Raw genomic sequence first — 23,489 nt, forward strand, 5'->3', positions numbered from 1 at the left:
TGAAGGACCTCTAAATACCCAGAAGACCTCTCCTGACCACTGCTGAACCTCCCAAACCCCAAAGGACCTTCAGGACCCCGCAATACCCAGAAGACTTCTCCTGACCACTGCTGAACCTCCCAAACCCCAAAGGACCTCTCCTGACCACTTCAGGACCCGCAATACCCAGAAGACTTCTCCTGACCACTGCTGAACCTCCCAAACCCCAAAGGACCTCTCCTGAGCACTTCAGGACCCCGCAATACCCAGAAGACCTCTCCTGACCACTGCTGAACCTCCCAAACCCCAAAGGACCTCTCCTGACCACTTCAGGACCCGCAATACCCAGAAGACCTCTCCTGACCACTGCTGAACCTCCCAAACCCCAAAGGACCTCTCCTGACCACTTCAGGACCCGCAATACCCAGAAGACTTCTCCTGACCACTGCAGGATCTAACAATTCTCATTGGACTTCTGATCTATCCGGGACCTTCCAATACCCAGAGGATCTCTCTTTGGGATTAGTAAAGTATTGCGCATCTGAATCTGAACTCCCAATACCCAGGGGGCATCTCCTGTCCACTGCGGGAACTCACAAGTCCAAAGGACCCCTTCTGGCTATTGCAGGACCTCCCAATCTCCAGAGGACCTCTACTGACCACCGATCCCCAAAACCTCCAAGAGACCAGAACTTGCTTGGGGACCTCTTTGGACACCCAGGAAACTCCTCACTTTACTAGCCAAGTCACAGCACCCGGAGGAGCCCCTTTCTGCCCCCAGAGATATGAGCGGTGAGTGTCTTCTATTTTTTATGGTTTGGTTTTTATCTTTTCCGGCACTCTCCAACAGAAGGAGAAGAACCTGCTGAGAGATGTAGTTACCATCAAGACTCTCCCTCTGGTAGGAATCTGGGTGGAGGTCCTCTAGATGAGCTCTTCCACCCTGACTAATAATGAAAGCGGAGGGTGGGGACCCGAAAATCCTCCCTCAGATTAGAGCAAATATCCATTCTACTGCACCCTCCCCCTCCAAAAACGCCTCATCCTATAGAAATAGCTCTGACATATACCGCAGTGCTGTCACATCAGTCTCTGTACCAGAGGAGCTTACACTCTAATGTTCCCATCAAAACCTCATGGTGGGAGCCCCTCATAATGGGCACAGCGGGTGTACAGACCCGGGAACTCAGCACAGGGATGGTGGGAACCCCTCATAATGGGCACAGCGGGTGTACAGACCCGGGAACTCAGCACAGGGATGGTGGGAACCCCTCATAATGGGCACAGTGGGTGTACAGACCCGGGAACTCAGCACAGGGATGGTGGGAACCCCTCATAATGGGCACAGCGGGTGTACAGACCCGGGAACTCAGCACAGGGATGGTGAGAACCCCTCATAATGGGCACGGCGGGTGTACAGACCCGGGAACTCAGCACAGGGATGCTGGGAACCCCTCATAATGGGCACAGCGGGTGTACAGACCCGGGAACTCAGCACAGGGATGGTGGGACCCCTCATAATGGGCACAGCGGGTGTACAGACCCGGGAACTCAGCACAGGGATGGTGAGAACCCCTCATAATGGGCACAGCGGGTGTACAGACCTGGGAACTCAGCACAGGGATGGTGGGAACCCCTCATAATGGGCACAGCGGGTGTACAGACCCGGGAACTCAGCACAGGGATGGTGAGAACCCCTACTAATGGGCACAGCGGGTGTACAGACCCGGGAACTCAGCACAGGGATGGTGGGAACCCCCCATTATGGGCACAGCGGGTGTACAGACCCGGGAACTTAGCACAGGGATGGCGGGAACCCCTCATAATGGGCACAGTGGGTGTACAGACCCAGGAACTCAGCACAGGGATGGTGGGAACCCCTCAAAATGGGCACAGCGGGTGTACAGACCCCGGAACTCAGCACAGGGATGGTGGGAACCCCTCATAATGGGCACAGCGGGTGTACAGACCCGGGAACTCAGCACAGGGATGGTGAGAACCCCTCATAATGGGTACAGCGGGTGTACAGACCCGGGAACTCAGCACAGGGATGGTGAGAACCCCTCATAATGGGTACAGCGGGTGTACAGACCCGGGAACTCAGCACAGGGATGGTGAGAACCCCTCATAATGGGTACAGCGGGTGTACAGACCCGGGAACTCAGCACAGGGATGGTGAGAACCCCTCATAATGGGTACAGCGGGTGTACAGACCCGGGAACTCAGCACAGGGATGGTGAGAACCCCTCATAATGGGTACAGCGGGTGTACAGACCCGGGAACTCAGCACAGGGATGGTGAGAACCCCTCATAATGGGCACAGCGGGTGTACAGACCCGGGATCTCAACACAGGGAAGGTTGAGAACCCCTCATAATGGGCACAGCGGGTGTACAGACCCGGGAACTCGGCACAGGGATGGTGGGAACCCCTCATAATGGGCACAGCGGGTGTACAGACCCGGGAACTCGGCACAGGGATGGTGGGAACCCCTCATAATGGGCACAGCAGGTGTACAGACCCGGGAACTCGGCACAGGGATGGTGGGAACCCCTCATAATGGGCACAGCGGGTGTACAGACCCGGGAACTCAGCACAGGGATGGTGAGAACCCCTCATAATGGGCACAGCGGGTGTACAGACCCGGGAACTCAGCACAGGGATGGTGAGAACCCCTCATAATGGGCACAGCGGGTGTACAGACCCGGGAACTCGGCACAGGGATGGTGAGAACCCCTCATAATGGGCACAGCGGGTGTACAGACCCGGGAACTCAGCACAGGGATGGTGAGAACCCCTCATAATGGGTACAGCGGGTGTACAGACCCGGGAACTCAGCACAGGGATGGTGGGAACCCCTCATAATGGGCACAGCGGGTGTACAGACCCGGGAACTCAGCATAGGGATGGTGAGAACCCCTCATAATGGGTACAGCGGGTGTACAGACCCGGGAACTCAGCACAGGGATGGTGGGAACCCCTCATAATGGGCACAGCGGGTGTACAGACCCGGGAACTCAGCACAGGGATGGTGAGAACCCCTCATAATGGGCACAGCGGGTGTACAGACCCGGGAACTCAGCACAGGGATGGTGGGAACCCTCATAATGGGCACAGCGGGTGTACAGACCCGGGAACTCAGCACAGGGATGGTGGGAACCCCTCATAATGGGCACAGCGGGTGTACAGACCCGGGAACTCAGCACAGGGATGGTGAGAACCCCTCATAATGGGTACAGCGGGTGTACAGACCCAGGAACTCAGCACAGGGATGGTGAGAACCCCTCATAATGGGCACAGCGGGTGTACAGACCCGGGAACTCAGCACAAGGATGGTGAGAACCCCTCATAATGGGCACAGCGGGTGTACAGACCCGGGAACTCGGCACAGGGATGGTGAGAACCCCTCATAATGGGCACAGCGGGTGTACAGACCCGGGAAATCAGCACAGGGATGGTGAGAACCCCTCATAATGGGCACAGCGGGTGTACAGACCCGGGAACTCAGCACAGGGATGGTGAGAACCCCTCATAATGGGCACAGCGGGTGTACAGACCCGGGAACTCAGCACAGGGATGGTGGGAACCCCTCATAATGGGCACAGCGGGTGTACAGACCCGGGAACTCAGCACAGGGATGGTGGGAACTCCTCATAATGGGCACAGCGGGTGTACAGACCCAGCGAACTCAGCACAGGGATGGTGGGAACCCCTCATAATGGGCACAGCGGGTGTACAGACCCAGGAACTCGGCACAGGGATGGTGGGAACCCCTCATAATGGGCACAGCGGGTGTACAGACCCAGGAGCTCAGCACAGGGATGGTGGGAACCCCTCATAATGGGCACAGCGGGTGTACAGACTCGGGAACTCGGCACAGGGATGGTGGGAACCCCTCATAATGGGCACAGCGGGTGTACAGACTCGGGAACTCGGCACAGGGATGGTGGGAACCCCTCATAATGGGCACAGCGGGTGTACAGACTCGGGAACTCGGCACAGGGATGGTGGGAACCCCTCATAATGGGCACAGCGGGTGTACAGACTCAGGAACTCGGCACAGGGATGGTGGGAACCCCTCATAATGGGCACAGTGGGTGTAAAGACTCGGGAACTCGGCACAGGGATGGTGGGAACCCCTCATAATGGGCACAGCGGGTGTACAGACTCGGGAACTCGGCACAGGGATGGTGGGAACCCCTCATAATGGGCACAGCGGGTGTAAAGACCCAGGAACTCAGCACAGGGATGGTGGGAACCTCTCATAATGGGCACAGTGGGTGTACAGACCCAGGAACTCGGCACAGGGATGGTGTGAACCCCTCATAATGGGTACAGCGGGTGTACAGACCCGGGAACTCAGCACAGGGATGGTGGGAACCCCTCATAATGGGCACAGCGGGTGTACAGACCCAGGAACTCGGCACAGGGATGGTGTGAACCCCTCATAATGGGTACAGCGGGTGTACAGACCCGGGAACTCAGCACAGGGATGGTGGGAACTCCTCATAATGGGCACAGCGGGTGTACAGACCCAGCGAACTCAGCACAGGGATGGTGGGAACCCCTCATAATGGGCACAGCGGGTATACAGACCCGGGAACTCAGCACAGGGATGGTGGGAACCCCTCATAATGGGCACAGCGGGTGTACAGACCCGGGAACTCAGCACAGGGATGGTGGGAACCCCTCATAATGGGCACAGCGGGTGTACAGACTCGGGAACTCGGCACAGGGATGGTGGGAACCCCTCATAATGGGCACAGCGGGTGTACAGACCCGGGAACTCATCACAGGGATGGTGGGAACCCCTCATAATGGGCACAGCGGGTGTACAGACCCGGGAACTCAGCACAGGGATGGTGGGAACCCCTCATAATGGGCACAGCGGGTGTACAGACCGGGGAACTCAGCACAGGGATGGTGGGCACCCCTCATAATGGGCACAGCGGGTGTACAGACCCGGGAACTCAGCACAGGGATGGTGGGAACCCCTCATAATGGGCACAGCGGGTGTACAGACCCAGGAACTCGGCACAGGGATGGTGGGAACCCCTCATAATGGGCACAGCGGGTGTACAGACTCGGGAACTCGGCACAGGGATGGTGGGAACCCCTCATAATGGGCACAGCGGGTGTACAGACTCGGGAACTCGGCACAGGGATGGTGGGAACCCCTCATAATGGGTACAGTGGGTGTACAGACCCGGGAACTCAGCACAGGGATGGTGGGAACCCCTCATAATGGGCACAGCGGGTGTAAAGACCCAGGAACTCGGCACAGGGATGGTGGGAACCCCTCATAATGGGCACAGCGGGTGTACAGACCCGGGAACACAGCACAGGGATGGTGGGAACCCCTCATAATGGGCACAGCGGGTGTACAGACCCAGGAACTCGGCACAGGGATGGTGGGAACCCCTCATAATGGGCACAGCGGGTGTACAGACTCGGGAACTCGGCACAGGGATGGTGGGAACCCCTCATAATGGGCACAGCGGGTGTACAGACTCGGGAACTCGGCACAGGGATGGTGGGAACCCCTCATAATGGGTACAGTGGGTGTACAGACCCGGGAACTCAGCACAGGGATGGTGGGAACCCCTCATAATGGGCACAGCGGGTGTAAAGACCCGGGAACTCAGCACAGGGATGGTGGGAACCCCTCATAATGGGCACAGCGGGTGTACAGACCCGGGAACTCAGCACAGGGATGGTGGGAACCCCTCATAATGGGCACAGCGGGTGTAAAGACCCGGGAACTCAGCACAGGGATGGTGGGAACCTCTCATAATGGGCACAGCGGGTGTACAGACCCAGCGAACTCAGCACAGGGATGGTGGGAACCCCTCATAATGGGCACAGCGGGTGTACAGACCCAGCGAACTCAGCACAGGGATGGTGGGAACCCCTCATAATGGGCACAGCGGGTGTACAGACCCGGGAACTCAGCACAGGGATGGTGGGAACCCCTCATAATGGGCACAGCGGGTGTACAGACCCGGGAACTCAGCACAGGGATGGTGGGAACCCCTCATAATGGGCACAGCGGGTGTACAGACCCGGGAACTCAGCACAGGGATGGTGGGAACCCCTCATAATGGGCACAGCGGGTGTACAGACCCGGGAACTCAGCACAGGGATGGTGGGAACCCCTCATAATGGGCACAGCGGGTGTACAGACCCGGGAACTCAGCACAGGGATGGTGGGAACCCCTCATAATGGGCACAGCGGGTGTACAGACCCAGGAACTCAGCACAGGGATGGTGGGATTATCATCTGTGTCCCCCAGGAGGATTCATGCTCTCTGTTGGTCTCGGTGTCACCAGGAGATGGTTTGATGAAATTATGTTACAGGTTGAATGCTCCATCTGATCCTGGTCTGTGGATGGAGCCAATCACAGGGGGTCGGCTGTGTGATGTCATTATATATGCCAGATAAGCTCACTCTTTTATTGGAGGATTCCAGTGATCACTCCCTCATGCTGCTCATAGTGACAACGTTCTGCTCATACCTACTGGAGGAATTTACACTACTTTTTCTCCACCACAGCAACCACCCTCTGTGCCACCACCAGCCCCCCCCCCCCCCCCCCGCACCAACCCCCCACTGTGCCACCAATCCCCCTCCACCGCACCAATCTCCCTCTGCGCCACCAGCCCCCTCCACCGACAGCCCCTTGTTTCCAGTGAAGGAGCCCTGAACCATAGACAGCCCCTTGTTTCCAGGGAAGGAGCCCTGAACCATAGACAGCTCTTTGTCTCCAGGGGGAGGAGCCCTGAACCATAGACAGCCCCTTGTTTCCAGGGAAGGAGCCCTGAACCATAGACAGCTCTTTGTCTCCAGGGAAGGAGCCCTGAACCATAGACAGCTCTTTGTCTCCAGGGGGAGGAGCCCTGAACCATAGACAGCCCCTTGTCTCTAGGTAAGGATCCCAGAGCCACGCACAGCCCTTGTCTCCAGGGGAAGGAGCCCTGAACCATAGACAGCCCTTTGTACCCAAAAAGGAGCCCTGAACCATAGACAGCCCCTTGTTTCCGGAGAAGGAGCCCTGAACCATAGACAGCCCCTTGTTTCCAGGGAAGGAGCCCTGAACCATAGACAGCCCCTTGTTTCCAGGGAAGGACCCCAGAGCCACACACAGCCCTTGTCTCCAGGGGAAGGAGCCCTGAACCATAGACAGCCCTTTGTCTCTAGGTAAGGACCCCAGAGCCACACATAGCCCTTGTCTCCAGGGGAAGGGGCCCTGAACTATAGACAGCCCCTTGTCTCTAGGTAAGGACCCCAGAGCCACACACAGCCCTCGTCTCCAGGGGAAGGAGCCCTGAACCATAGACAGCACTTTGTCTCCTGAAAGGAGCCCTGAACCATAGACAGCCCCTTGTTTCCAGGGAAGGAGCCCTGAACCATAGACAGCCCCTTGTCTCTAGGTAAGGACCCCAGAGCCACACACAGCCCTTGTCTCCAGGGGAAGGAGCCCTGAACCATAGACAGCACTTTGTCTCCAGGAAGGAGCCCTGGACCATAGACAGCCCCTTGTTTCCAGGGAAGGAGCCCTGAACCATAGACAGCCCTTTGTCTCCAGGGGAAGGAGCCTTGAACCATAGACAGCCCTTTGTCTCCAGGGGGAGGAGCCCTGAACCATAGACAGCCCCTTGTCTCTAGGTAAGGATCCCAGAGCCACACACAGCCCTTGTCTCCAGGGGAAGGAGCCCTGAACCATAGACAGCCCTTTGTACCCAAAAAGGAGCCCTGAACCATAGACAGACCCTTGTACCCAAAAAGGAGCCCTGAACCATAGACAGCCCCTTGTTTCCGGAGAAGGAGCCCTGAACCATAGACAGCCCTTTGACTCCAGGAAGGAGCACTGAGCTATGGACAGCCCCTTGTTTCCAGGGAAGGAGCCCTGAACCATAGACAGCCCCTTGTTTCCAGGGAAGGAGCCCTGAACCATAGACAGCCCCTTGTTTCCAGGGAAGGACCCCAGAGCCACACACAGCCCTTGTCTCCAGGGGAAGGAGCCCTGAACCATAGACAGCCCTTTGTCTCTAGGTAAGGACCCCAGAGCCACACATAGCCCTTGTCTCCAGGGGAAGGGGCCCTGAACTATAGACAGCCCCTTGTCTCTAGGTAAGGACCCCAGAGCCACACACAGCCCTCGTCTCCAGGGGAAGGAGCCCTGAACCATAGACAGCACTTTGTCTCCTGAAAGGAGCCCTGAACCATAGACAGCCCCTTGTTTCCAGGGAAGGAGCCCTGAACCATAGACAGCCCCTTGTCTCTAGGTAAGGACCCCAGAGCCACACACAGCCCTTGTCTCCAGGGGAAGGAGCCCTGAACCATAGACAGCACTTTGTCTCCAGGAAGGAGCCCTGGACCATAGACAGCCCCTTGTTTCCAGGGAAGGAGCCCTGAACCATAGACAGCCCTTTGTCTCCAGGGGAAGGAGCCTTGAACCATAGACAGCCCTTTGTCTCCAGGGGGAGGAGCCCTGAACCATAGACAGCCCCTTGTCTCTAGGTAAGGATCCCAGAGCCACACACAGCCCTTGTCTCCAGGGGAAGGAGCCCTGAACCATAGACAGCCCCTTGGCTCTAGGTAAGGATCCCAGAGCCACACACAGCCCTTGTCTCCAGGGGAAGGAGCCCTGAACCATAGACAGCCCTTTGTACCCAAAAAGGAGCCCTGAACCATAGACAGACCCTTGTACCCAAAAAGGAGCCCTGAACCATAGACAGCCCCTTGTTTCCGGAGAAGGAGCCCTGAACCATAGACAGCCCTTTGACTCCAGGAAGGAGCACTGAGCTATAGACAGCCCCTTGTTTCCAGGGAAGGAGCCCTGAACCATAGACAGCCCCTTGTTTCCAGGGAAGGACCCCAGAGCCACACACAGCCCTTCTCTCCAGGGGAAGGAGCCCTGAACCATAGACAGCCCTTTGTCTCTAGGTAAGGACCCCAGAGCCACACATAGCCCTTGTCTCCAGGGGAAGGGGCCCTGAACTATAGACAGCCCCTTGTCTCTAGGTAAGGACCCCAGAGCCACACACAGCCCTTGTCTCCAGGGGAAGGAGCCCTGAACCATAGACAGCACTTTGTCTCCAGGAAGGAGCCCTGGACCATAGACAGACCCTTGTTTCCAGGGAAGGAGCCCTGAACCATAGACAGCCCCTTGTTTCCAGGGAAGGAGCCCTGAACCATAGACAACCCCTTGTTTCCAGGGAAGGAGCCCTGAACCATAGACAGCCCCTTGTTTCCAGGGAAGGAGCCCTGAACCATAGACAGCCCCTTGTTTCCAGGGAAGGAGCCCTGAACTATAGACATCCCCTTGTCTCCATGTAAGGAGCCCAGAGCCACACACAGCTCTTGTTTCCAGGGGAAGGAGCCTTGAACCATAAACAGCCCTCTGTCTCCAGGGGAAGGAGCCCTGAACCATAAACAGCCCCTTGGCTCTAGGTAAGGATCCCAGAGCCACACACAGCCCTTGTCTCCAGGGGAAGGAGCCCTGAACCATAGACAGACCCTTGTACCCAAAAAGGAGCCCTGAACCATAGACAGCCTCTTGTTTCCGGAGAAGGAGCCCTGAACCATAGACAGCCCTTTGACTCCAGGAAGGAGCACTAAGCTATAGACAGCCCCTTGTTTCCAGGGAAAGGAGCCCTGAACCATAGAAGTCCTCTAGTTTCCAGGGGAAGGAGCCCTGAACCATAGACAGCACTTTGTCTCCAGGGGGAGGAGCCCTGAACCATAGACAGCCCTTTGGCTCCAGGGGAAGGAGCCCTGAACCATAGACAGCTCCTTGCTTGTTTCCAGGGAAGGAGCCCTGAACCATAGACAGCCCCTTGTTTCCAGGGAAGGAGCCCTGAACCATAGACAGCCCCTTGTTTCCAGGGAAGGAGCCCTGAACCATAGAAAGACTCGTTTACAGGGGAAGGAGCCCTGAACCATAGACAGCCCTTTGTCTCCATGGGGAGGAGCCCTGAACAATAGACAGCCCTTTGTCTTCAGGGGAAGGAGCCCTGAACCATAGACAGCCCTTTGTTTCCAGGGAAGGAGCCCTGAACCATAGACAGCCCCTTGTTTCCAGGGAAGGAGCCCTGAACCATAGAAAGCCTCTTGTTTCCAGGGGAAGGAACCCTGAACCATAGACAGCCCTTTGTCTCCAAGGGGAGGAGCCCTGAACCATAGACAGCCCTTTGTTTCCAGGGAAGGAGCCCTGAACCATAGACAGCCCTTTGTTTCCAGGGAAGGAGCCCTGAACCATAGACATACCCTTGTTTCCAGGGAAGGAGCCCTGAACCATAGAAAGCCTCTTGTTTCCAGGGGAAGGAGCCCATAACCATAGCCAGCCATTTGTCCCCAGGAAGGAGCCCTGAACTATAGACAGCCCCTTGTCTCCAGGGAAGGGGCCCTGAACCATAGTCAGCCCTTTGGCTCCAGGGGAAGGGGCCCTTAACCATAGTCAGCCCCTTGTCTCCAGGGGAAGGGGCCGTTAACCATAGTCAGCCCTTTGTCTCCAGGGGAAGGGGCCCTGAACCATAGTCAGCCCTTTGTCTCCAGGAAGGAGCCCTGAACCATAGACAGCTTTGTGTCTCCATGAAGATAAACTGAACCCTAGACAGCCCCTTGACCCGATGATCTGTGCACACCTGTACAGTCAGGATACCGGTTTTCCGTAAAATGTGGACCCGGGTTTCAAAGGTTTATCCCTCCCCAGAATCTACAGAGACTCCAGGTTCCATGACCTGAATCTTGGGATAAGAGCCTTCATCCCGCCCCAGTCACTACAAAGACTCCGGGTTCCATGACCTGATTCCCAGGATTGGAGGCTTCATCCCTCCCCAGGCTCTACAGAGACTCCGGGTTCCAGAACCTGAATCTCGAGATTAGAGGCTTCATCCCGCCCCAGTCACTACAAAGACTCCGGGTTCCAGAACCTGAATCTCGAGATTAGAGGCTTCATCCCGCCCCAGTCACTACAAAGACTCCGGGTTCCAGAACCTGAATCTCGAGATTAGAGGCTTCATCCCTCCCCAGGCTCTACAGAGACTCCGGGTTCCAGAACCTGAATCTCGAGATTAGAGGCTTCATCCCGCCCCAGTCACTACAAAGACTCCGGGTTCCAGAACCTGATTCTCGGGATTAGAGGGTTCATCCCTCCCCAGGCTCTACAGAGACTCCGGGTTCCAGAACCTGAATCTCGAGATTAGAGGCTTCATCCCGCCCCAGTCACTACAAAGACTCCGGGTTCCAGAACCTGATTCTCGAGATTAGAGGCTTCATCCCGCCCCAGTCACTACAAAGACTCCGGGTTCCAGAACCTGAATCTCGAGATTAGAGGCTTCATCCCTCCACAGGCTCTACAGAGACTCCGGGTTCCAGAACCTGAATCTCGAGATTAGAGGCTTCATCCCTCCACAGGCTCTACAGAGACTCCGGGTTCCAGAACCTGAATCTCGAGATTAGAGGCTTCATCCCTCCACAGGCTCTACAGAGACTCCGGGTTCCAGAACCTGAATCTCGAGATTAGAGGCTTCATCCCTCCACAGGCTCTACAGAGACTCCGGGTTCCAGAACCTGAATCTCGAGATTAGAGGCTTCATCCCTCCACAGGCTCTACAGAGACTCCGGGTTCCAGAACCTGAATCTCGAGATTAGAGGCTTCATCCCTCCACAGGCTCTACAGAGACTCCGGGTTCCAGAACCTGAATCTCGAGATTAGAGGCTTCATCCCGCCCCAGTCACTACAAAGACTCCGGGTTCCAGAACCTGAATCTCGAGATTAGAGGCTTCATCCCTCCACAGGCTCTACAGAGACTCCGGGTTCCAGAACCTGAATCTCGAGATTAGAGGCTTCATCCCTCCACAGGCTCTACAGAGACTCCGGGTTCCAGAACCTGAATCTCGAGATTAGAGGCTTCATCCCTCCACAGGCTCTACAGAGACTCCGGGTTCCAGAACCTGAATCTCGAGATTAGAGGCTTCATCCCTCCACAGGCTCTACAGAGACTCCGGGTTCCAGAACCTGATTCAGGAAAACTCAGAACAGACATCCTGGAGCCCCTCAACCCGTATGAGTAAGAAGCCCAGATGACCTCTTAGCCGAATCCGTCGGAATGTGTCCTATTGGACCGTGTCGTCAGATAATCCGACTGTGTGTGGTCTGCATCGGACTGATTCCATCGGACCCAATTTTTCAACATGTTGGAAATATTTCCCGACCAACTGGGCCGGTCGGACGTAATCCGATCATGTGTAGAGAATTCCGATCGGACCAAGTGCCACGCATGCTCAGATCAAATTCCTACACCAAAGCTATTGGCTACTAGCCTGAATGTAGTCCCATCGTAACCAAATAACGTCATCACGTTCTGAAAGATCGGATTTTTCGCCAACTTGGCCCAACCGTGTGTATGCAACAGTTTCGGACACAATCCGTCAGACTAAATCTGACGGACAAAATCCGACGGATTTGGTTGGCAAAATCTCCGACCGTGTGTACAGGGCGCCTCCCTCTGGAACTCTTTATTATCACACCTCTCTGGCGGGTCCAATCTCATAGTTCTGGGGAGTCTCGTTATATATAGTCGGCGGCGTCCTGTTGGTCGGAGTTCCTCTTTAGCTCAGGAAGTGACTGACATGAAACTCTCAGTAGAAGAAAACCGCAAAGATGGAAGAAAGAAACGAGAAACAATACGTGTGACTTCCTGCACGACGCACTGCCCTTCCTCCGCTATGTGTCTGCGAGGAGGGGGAGGGGCGAGTTCTCCCGATCTGAGATTGTCACCGATATATTCCAGACTGACCGCACACCTTACAATCTGATTGTACAATCCCCACCAGGCTGACCACACACCTTACAATCTAATTGTACAATCTCCATCAGGCTGACCACACACCTTACAATCTGATTGTACAATTTCCATCATACTGACCGCACACCTTACAATCTGATTGTACAATCTTCATCATACTGACCGCACACCTTACAATCTGATTGTACAATCCCCACCAGGCTGACCACACACCTTACAATCTAATTGTACAATCTCCATCAGGCTGACCACACACCTTACAATCTGATTGTACAATTTCCATCATACTGACCGCACACCTTACAATCTGATTGTACAATCTTCATCATACTGACCGCACACCTTACAATCTGATTGTACAATCCCCACCAGGCTGACCACACACCTTACAATCTGATTGTACAATTTCCATCATACTGACCGCACACCTTACAATCTAATTGTACAATCTTCATCATACTGACCACACACCTTACAATCTAATTGTACAATCTCCATCATACTGACCGCACACCTTACAATCTAATTGTACAATCTTCATCATACTGACCACACACCTTACAATCTAATTGTACAATCTCCACCAGGCTGACCACACACCTTACAATCTGATTGTACAATTTCCATCATACTGACCGCACACCTTACAATCTAATTGTACAATCTTCATCATACTGACCACACACCTTACAATCTAATTGTACAATCTCCATCAGGCTGACCGCACACCTTACAATCTGATTGTACAATTTCCATCATACTGACCGCACACCTTACAATCTGATTGTACAATCTCCACCAGGCTGACCACACACCTTACAATCTGATTGTACAATCTCCACCAGGCTGACCACACACCTTACAATCTGATTGTACAATCTCCATCATACTGACCGCACACCTTACAATCTGATTGTACAATCTCCACCAGGCTGACCACACACCTTACAATCTTTCTGCTGACAGCTAAGAGGGGGATTCCCCATTCACTTCCTGTTGTGTCTCTGGGGGCAGGACGTGGAGTTATTCCTCGGTGATCCCGCCATGAAGGTCCTTGTTCAGGCACTTCCTGTTATGGGGTGACAACACTCTTGTGGGCAGGAAGTGGCTGAAAAAAGTCTGCAGGAGATCAGCAGACAGAAGAAAGGATGGAAAACATGGAAATCCGGATTTCATTTAGAATGTCGATCATTTCAAATAAAAGAGCGAAATGAATGTTTTCCTTCTTCGGACACAGGGATTGGCTGAGGTGTGAGGGGGCGGAGCTGCAATCTGATCCTCTTATTGTTACATTGTTGTGGATTCCATCATCTAATAATGATCAATATCGGTGGATTGTCCTCTCGGTGTGAAATGCCGTCTGCCTGGCCGTAGTTGGGGGTCACAGCCAGGAAATCGGTATTCTCCCCCACATTCCCGTATCGGGGGGTTTCTATAGAGATTATTGATCAATAAAGACAGCCAATCCTGATCTATATATATATAGAGGAAGTGACATTGCGGGGGAGGGGGAGCCAATGTACAAGTGCTGGAGGTGAAGGGGTTAACACCGGGGCCCTGCTTGGAGGAAGTGGGGGAGGGGCGGCTTGTGAAATGGCCTTTTCCGTAATAGTTGGGTGTAACGCCCTTTGTAGCATCGGGGCCCTGAATTATGGGGCCCCTGACAGCTCTTCTGGGGGGTGGAATTATGGGGCCCCTGACAGCTCTTCTGGGGGGTGGAATTATGGGGCCCCTGACAGCTCTTCTGGGGGGTGGAATTATGGGGCCCCTGACAGCTCTTCTGGGGGCGGAATTATGGGGCCCCTGACAGCTCTTCTGGGGGGTGGAATTATGGGGCCCCTGACAGCTCTTCTGGGGGCGGAATTATGGGGCCCCTGACCGCTCTTCTGAGGGGGTGGAATTATGGGGCCCCTGACAGCTCTTCTGGGTGGGTGGAATTATGGGGCCCCTGACCGCTCTTCTGAGGGGGTGGAATTATGGGGCCCCTGACCGCACTTCTGGGGGGTGAACACTGACCCCAAATGTTACCTCGACACCGACCCCGAGTGTATCCCGACACCGACCCCGAGTGTATCCCGACACCGACCCCGAGTGTATCCCCGACACCGATCCCGAGTGTTACCCCGACACCGACCCCGAGTGTTACCCCGACACCGACCCCCGAGTGTTACCCCGACACCGACCCCGAGTGTATCCCCGACACCGACCCCGAGTGTATCCCCGACACCGACCCCGAGTGTTACCCCGACACCGACCCCGAGTGTTACCCCGACACCGACCCCGAGTGTATCCCCGACACCGACCCCGAGTGTTACCCCGACACCGACCCCCGAGTGTATCCCGACACCGACCCCGAGTGTATCCCCGACACCGATCCCGAGTGTATCCCCGACACCGACCCCGAGTGTTACCCCGACACCGACCCCGAGTGTTACCCCGACACCGACCCCGAGTGTATCCCCGACACCGACCCCGAGTGTTACCCCGACACCGACCCCCGAGTGTTACCCCGACACCGACCCCCGAGTGTATCCCGACACCGACCCCGAGTGTATCCCCGACACCGATCCCGAGTGTTACCCCGACACCGACCCCGAGTGTTACCCCGACACCGACCCCCGAGTGTATCCCGACACCGACCCCGAGTGTATCCCCGACACCGATCCCGAGTGTTACCCCGACACCGACCCCGAGTGTATCCCCGACACCGATCCCGAGTGTTACCCCGACACCGACCCCCGAGTGTATCCCCGACACCGATCCCGAGTGTATCCCCGACACCGATCCCGAGTGTATCCTCGACACCGTCCCCGAATGTAACCCAGACACCGAGTGTTACCCCGACACCGACCCCCGAGTGTATCCCGACACCGACCCCGAGTGTATCCCCGACACCGATCCCGAGTGTTACCCCGACACTGACCCCGAGTGTATCCCCGACACCGACCCCGAGTGTTACACCGACCCCGAGTGTTACCCCGACACCGACCCAGAGTGTTACCCCGACACCGACCCCGAGTGTATCCCCGACACCGACCCCGAGTGTATCCCCGACACCGACCCCGAGTGTTACCCCGACACCGACCCCGAGTGTATCCCCGACACCGACCCCGAGTGTTACCCCGACACCGACCCCGAGTGTATCCCCGACACCGACCCCGAGTGTATCCCCGACACCGACCCCGAGTGTATCCCCGACACCGACCCCGAGTGTATCCCCGACACCGATCCCGAGTGTATCCCCGACACCGACCCCGAGTGTTACCCCGACACCGACCCCGAGTGTATCCCCGACACCGACCCCGAGTGTATCCCCGACACCGACCCCGAGTGTATCCCCGACACCGACCCCGAGTGTTACCCCGACACCGACCCCGAGTGTATCCCCGACACCGACCCCGAGTGTATCCCCGACACCGACCCCGAGTGTATCCCCGACACCGACCCCGAGTGTATCCCCGACACCGACCCCGAGTGTTACCCCGACACCGACCCCGAGTGTATCCCCGACACCGACCCCGAGTGTTACCCCGACACCGACCCCCGAGTGTTACCCCGACACCGACCCCCGAGTGTATCCCGACACCGACCCCGAGTGTATCCCCGACACCGATCCCGAGTGTTACCCCGACACCGACCCCGAGTGTTACCCCGACACCGACCCCCGAGTGTATCCCGACACCGACCCCGAGTGTATCCCCGACACCGATCCCGAGTGTTACCCCGACACCGACCCCGAGTGTATCCCCGACACCGATCCCGAGTGTTACCCCGACACCGACCCCCGAGTGTATCCCCGACACCGATCCCGAGTGTATCCCCGACACCGATCCCGAGTGTATCCTCGACACCGTCCCCGAATGTAACCCAGACACCGAGTGTTACCCCGACACCGACCCCCGAGTGTATCCCGACACCGACCCCGAGTGTATCCCCGACACCGATCCCGAGTGTTACCCCGACACTGACCCCGAGTGTATCCCCGACACCGACCCCGAGTGTTACACCGACCCCGAGTGTTACCCCGACACCGACCCAGAGTGTTACCCCGACACCGACCCCGAGTGTATCCCCGACACCGACCCCGAGTGTATCCCCGACACCGACCCCGAGTGTTACCCCGACACCGACCCCGAGTGTATCCCCGACACCGACCCCGAGTGTTACCCCGACACCGACCCCGAGTGTATCCCCGACACCGACCCCGAGTGTTACCCCGACACCGACCCCGAGTGTTACCCCGACACCGACCCCGAGTGTATCCCCGACACCGATCTCGAGTGTATCCCCGACACCGATCCCGAGTGTATCCCCGACACCGACCCCGAGTGTATCCCCGACACCGACCCCCGAGTGTATCCCCGACACCGACCCCGAGTGTATCCCCGACACCGACCCCCGAGTGTATCCCCGACACCGACCCCGAGTGTATCCCCGACACCGACCCCGAGTGTTACCCCGACACCGACCCCCGAGTGTATCCCCGACACCGATCCCGAGTGTATCCCCGACACCGACCCCGAGTGTTACCCCGACACCGACCCCGAGTGTATCCCCGACACCGACCCCGAGTGTTACCCCGACACCGACCCCGAGTGTTACCCCGACACCGACCCTGAGTGTTACCCCGACACCGACCCCCGAGTGTATCCCCGACACTGACCCCGAGTGTATCCCCGACACCGACCCCGAGTGTATCCCCGACACCGATCTCGAGTGTATCCCTGACACCGACCCCCGAGTGTATCCCCGACACCGACCCCGAGTGTATCCCCGACACCGATCTCGAGTGTATCCCTGACACCGATCCCGAGTGTATCCCCGACACCGACCCCGAGTGTTACCCCAACACCGACCCCGAGTGTTACCCCGACACCGACCCCGAGTGTTACCCTGACCCCGAGTGTATCCCCGATACCGACCCCGAGTGTTACCCCGACACTGACCCCGAATGTGTAACCCCGACACCGACCCCGAGTGTATTCCCGACACCGACCCCGAGTGTATCCCCGACACCGACCCCGAGTGTATCCCCGACACCGACCCCGAGTGTATCCCCGACACCGACCCGAGTGTATCCCCGAAACCGATCCCGAGTGTTACCCCGACACCGACCCCGAGTGTATCCCCGACACCGACCCCGAGTGTTACCCCGACACCGACCCCGAGTGTTACCCCGACACCGACCCCGAGTATATCCCCGACACCGACCCCGAGTGTTACCCCGACACCGACCCCCGAGTGTATCCCGACACCGACCCCGAGTGTATCCCCGACACCGATCCCGAGTGTTACCCCGACACCGACCCCGAGTGTATCCCCGACACCGACCCCCGAGTGTATCCCGACACCGACCCCGAGTGTATCCCCGACACCGATCCTGAGTGTTACCCCGACACCGACCCCGAGTGTATCCCCGACACCGACCCCCGAGTGTATCCCGACACCGACCCCGAGTGTATCCCCGACACCGATCCCGAGTGTTACCCCGACACCGACCCCCGAGTGTATCCCGACACCGACCCCGAGTGTATCCCCGACACCGATCCTGAGTGTTACCCCGACACCGACCCCGAGTGTATCCCCGACACCGACCCCGAGTGTTACCCCGACACCGACCCCGAGTGTTACCCCGACACCGACCCCGAGTGTATCCCCGACACCGACCCCGAGTGTTACCCCGACACCGACCCCGAGTGTTACCCCGACACCGACCCCGAGTGTATCCCCGACACCGATCTCGAGTGTATCCCCGACACCGATCCCGAGTGTATCCCCGACACCGACCCCGAGTGTATCCCCGACACCGACCCCCGAGTGTATCCCCGACACCGATCCCGAGTGTATCCCCGACACCGACCCCGAGTGTTACCCCGACACCGACCCCGAGTGTATCCCCGACACCGATCTCGAGTGTATCCCTGACATCGACCCCCGAGTGTATCCCCGACACCGATCCCGAGTGTATCCCCGACACCGACCCCGAGTGTATCCCCGACACCGAGTGTTACCCCGACACCGATCCCGAGTGTATCCCCGACACCGACCCCGAGTGTATCCCCGACACCGATCCCGAGTGTTACCCCGACACCGACCCCCGAGTGTATCCCCGACACCGACCCCGAGTGTATCCCCGACACCGACCCCGAGTGTTACCCCGACACCGACCCCGAGTGTATCCCCGACACCGACCCCGAGTGTTACCCCGACACCGACCCCCGAGTGTATCCTCGACACCGATCCCGAGTGTATCCCCGACACCGACCCCGAGTGTTACCCCGACACCGACCCCGAGTGTATCCCCGACACCGACCCCGAGTGTTACCCCGACACCGACCCCGAGTGTTACCCCGACACCGACCCTGAGTGTTACCCCGACCCCCGAGTGTATCCCCGACACCGACCCCGAGTGTATCCCCGACACCGATCTCGAGTGTATCCCTGACACCGACCCCCGAGTGTATCCCCGACACCGATCCCGAGTGTATCCCCGACACCGACCCCGAGTGTTACCCCAACACCGACCCCGAGTGTTACCCCGACACCGACCCCGAGTGTTACCCTGACCCCGAGTGTATCCCCGATACCGACCCCGAGTGTTACCCCGACACTGACCCCGAATGTGTAACCCCGACACCGACCCCGAGTGTATTCCCGACACCGACCCCGAGTGTATCCCCGACACTGACCCCGAGTGTATCCCCGACACCGACCCCGAGTGTATCCCCGACACCGACCCGAGTGTATCCCCGAAACCGACCCCGAGTGTATCCCCGAAACCGACCCCGAGTGTATCCCCGAAACCGACCCCGAGTGTAACCTCGACACCGACCCCGAGTGTAACCCCGACATCCGACCCCGAGTGTAACCCCGACATCCGACCCCGAGTGTTACCCCGACACCGACCCCGAGTGTATCCCCGACACCGACCCGAGTGTATCCCCGAAACCGACCCCGAGTGTATCCCCGAAACCGACCCCGAGTGTAACCTCGACACCGACCCCGAGTGTAACCCCGACATCCGACCCCGAGTGTAACCCCGACATCCGACCCCGAGTGTTACCCCGACACCGACCCCCGAGTGTATCCCCGACACCGACCCCCGAGTGTATCCCCGACACCGACCCCGAGTGTATCCCTGACACCGACCCCGAGTGTATCCCCGACCCCGAGTGTAACCCCGACATCCAACCCCGAGTGTTACCCCGACACCGACCCCGAGTGTTACCCCGACACCGACCCCGGGCGTTACCCTGACACCGACCCCGAGTGTATCCTCGACACCGACCCCGAGTGTATCCCCGACCCCGCCCCCGAGTGTATCCCCGACACCGACCGAGTGTTACCCCGACACCGACCCCGAGTGTTACCCCGACACCGACCCCGAGTGTTACCCCGACACCGACCCCGAGTGTTACCCCGACCCCGAGTGTATCCCCGATACCGACCCCGAGTGTTACCCCGACACCGACCCCGAGTGTATTCCCGACACCGACCCCGGGTGTATCCCCGACACCGACCCCAAGTGTATCCCCGACACCGACCCCAAGTGTATCCCCGACACCGACCCCAAGTGTATCCCCGACACCGACCCCGAGTGTTACCTCCACACCGACCCCGAGTGTAACCTCGACACCGACCCCGAGTGTTACCCCGACACCAACCCCGAGTGCATCCCCGATACCGACCCCAAGTGTTACCCCGACACCGACCCCGAGTGTAACCCCGACACCGAGTGTATCCCCGACACCGACCCCGAGTGTATCCCCGACACCGACCCCGAGTGTATCCCCGACACCGACCCCGAGTGTATCCCCGACACCGACCCCGAGTGTATCCCCGACACCGACCCCGAGTGTATCCCCGACACCGACCCCGAGTGTTACCCCGACACCGACCCCGAGTGTATCCCCGACACCGACCCCGAGTGTTACCCCGACACCGACCCCCGAGTGTATCCCCGACACCGATCCCGAGTGTATCCCCGACACCGACCCCGAGTGTTACCCCGACACCGACCCCGAGTGTATCCCCGACACCGACCCCGAGTGTTACCCCGACACCGACCCCGAGTGTTACCCCGACACCGACCCTGAGTGTTACCCCGACACCGACCCCCGAGTGTATCCCCGACACTGACCCCGAGTGTATCCCCGACACCGACCCCGAGTGTATCCCCGACACCGATCTCGAGTGTATCCCTGACACCGACCCCCGAGTGTATCCCCGACACCGATCCCGAGTGTATCCCCGACACCGACCCCGAGTGTTACCCCAACACCGACCCCGAGTGTTACCCCGACACCGACCCCGAGTGTTACCCCGACCCCGAGTGTATCCCCGATACCGACCCCGAGTGTTACCCCGACACTGACCCCGAATGTGTAACCCCGACACCGACCCCGAGTGTATTCCCGACACCGACCCCGAGTGTATCCCCGACACCGACCCCGAGTGTATCCCCGACACCGACCCCGAGTGTATCCCCGACACCGACCCGAGTGTATCCCCGAAACCGACCCCGAGTGTATCCCCGAAACCGACCCCGAGTGTAACCTCGACACCGACCCCGAGTGTAACCCCGACATCCGACCCCGAGTGTAACCCCGACATCCGACCCCGAGTGTTACCCCGACACCGACCCCGAGTGTATCCCCGACACCGACCCCGAGTGTATCCCTGACACCGACCCCGAGTGTATCCCCGACCCCGAGTGTAACCCCGACATCCAACCCCGAGTGTTACCCCGACACCGACCCCGAGTGTTACCCCGACACCGACCCCGGGCGTTACCCTGACACCGACCCCGAGTGTATCCTCGACACCGACCCCGAGTGTATCCCCGACCCCGCCCCCGAGTGTATCCCCGACACCGACCGAGTGTTACCCCGACACCGACCCCGAGTGTTACCCCGACACCGACCCCGAGTGTTACCCCGACCCCGAGTGTATCCCCGATACCGACCCCGAGTGTTACCCCGACACTGACCCCGAATGTGTAACCCCGACACCGACCCCGAGTGTATTCCCGACACCGACCCCGGGTGTATCCCCGACACCGACCCCAAGTGTATCCCCGACACCGACCCCAAGTGTATCCCCGACACCGACCCCAAGTGTATCCCCGACACCGACCCCGAGTGTTACCTCCACACCGACCCCGAGTGTAACCTCGACACCGACCCCGAGTGTAACCTCGACACCGACCCCGAGTGTTACCCCGACACCAACCCCGAGTGCATCCCCGATACCGACCCCAAGTGTTACCCCGACACCGACCCCGAGTGTAACCCCGACACCGAGTGTATCCCCGACACCGACCCCGAGTGTATCCCCGACACCGACCCCGAGTGTATCCCCGACACCGACCCGAGTGTTACCCCGACACCGACCCCAAGTGTATCCCCGACACCGACCCCGAGTGTATCCCCGACACCGACCCCGAGTGTATCCCCGACACCGACCCCGAGTGTAACCCTGACACCGACCTCGAGTGTAACCCCAACACCGACCCCGAGTGTTACCCCAACACCGACCCCAAGTGTATCCCCGACACTGACCCCGAGTGTATCCCCGACACCGACCCTGAGTGTAACCCCGACACCGAGTGTTACCCCGACACTGACCTTGAGTGTATCCCCAACACCGAGTGTATCCCCGACACCGACCCCGAGTGTATCCCCGAAACCGACTCCGAGTGTAACCCCGACATCCGACCCCGAGTGTTACCCCGACACCGACCCCGAGTGTATCCCCGACACCGACCCGAGTGTATCCCTGACACCGACCCCGAGTGTATCCCCAACCCCGAGTGTAACCCCGACATCCGACCCCAAATGTAACCCCGACATCCGACCCCGAGTGTTACCCCGACACCGACCCCGAGTGTTACCCCGACACCGACCCCGAGTGTAACCCCGACCCCGAGTGTAACCCCGACACCGACCTCGAGTGAATCCACAACACCGACCCCGAGTGTATCCCCGACACCGACCCCGAGTGTATCCCCGACACCGACCCCCGAGTGTATCCCCGACACCGACCCCCGAGTGTATCCCCGACACCGACCCCCGAGTGTATCCCCGACACCGACCCCCGAGTGTATCCCCGAAACCGACCCCGAGTGTATCCCCGACACCGACCCCGAGTGTATCCCCGACACCGACCCCGAGTGTATCCCCGACACCGACCCCCGAGTGTATCCCCGACACCGACCCCCGAGTGTATCCCCGAAACCGACCCCGAGTGTATCCCTGAAACCGACCCCGAGTGTATCCCCGACACCGACCCCGAGTGTATCCCCGACACCGACCCCGAGTGTATCCCCGACACCGACCCCGAGTGTAACCTCGACACCGACCCCGAGTGTAACCTCGACACCGACCCCGAGTGTAACCCCGACACCGACCCCGAGTGTAACCCCGACACCGACCCCGAGTGTATCCTCGACATCGACCCCGAGTGTATCCCCGACATCGACCCCGAGTGTATCCCCGACACTGACCCCGAGTGTATCCCCGACACTGACAAGAACCCTAACAGGGTATACATTTATCAACAGCACACAATGATGACCGATTCATTAAAACAGTAACGACCTCCAGCCCTCCAATGGGGGTAAAGCCCAGCGCTAATATATGTGATGTTTTGCCCCCAGTATTGGCCGTTTTGGACTTCAGGCGTCTTCCCCTTAACAT

The 23,489-nt window shown here is 58.6% G+C and overlaps 1 protein-coding gene across 1 annotated transcript in view; it reads left to right on the forward strand.

The window, feature by feature from the left end:
• Positions 1-328: 328 nt before the first annotated feature.
• Positions 329-23,489, forward strand: part of LOC143958891 (rho-related GTP-binding protein RhoG-like) — a 42,998-nt gene continuing 19,837 nt past the window's right edge. The window contains exon 1 of the mRNA XM_077467873.1: positions 329-771. The gene's annotated coding sequence lies outside the window, so the exon portion shown is untranslated. The remainder of the gene's footprint in view (positions 772-23,489) is intronic.

Source organism: Lithobates pipiens, unplaced genomic scaffold, assembly GCF_037356315.1.
Source record: "Lithobates pipiens isolate NorthernLeopardFrog02 unplaced genomic scaffold, aLitPip1_a1.2 Scaffold_63, whole genome shotgun sequence".
NCBI lineage: Eukaryota > Metazoa > Chordata > Amphibia > Anura > Ranidae > Lithobates > Lithobates pipiens.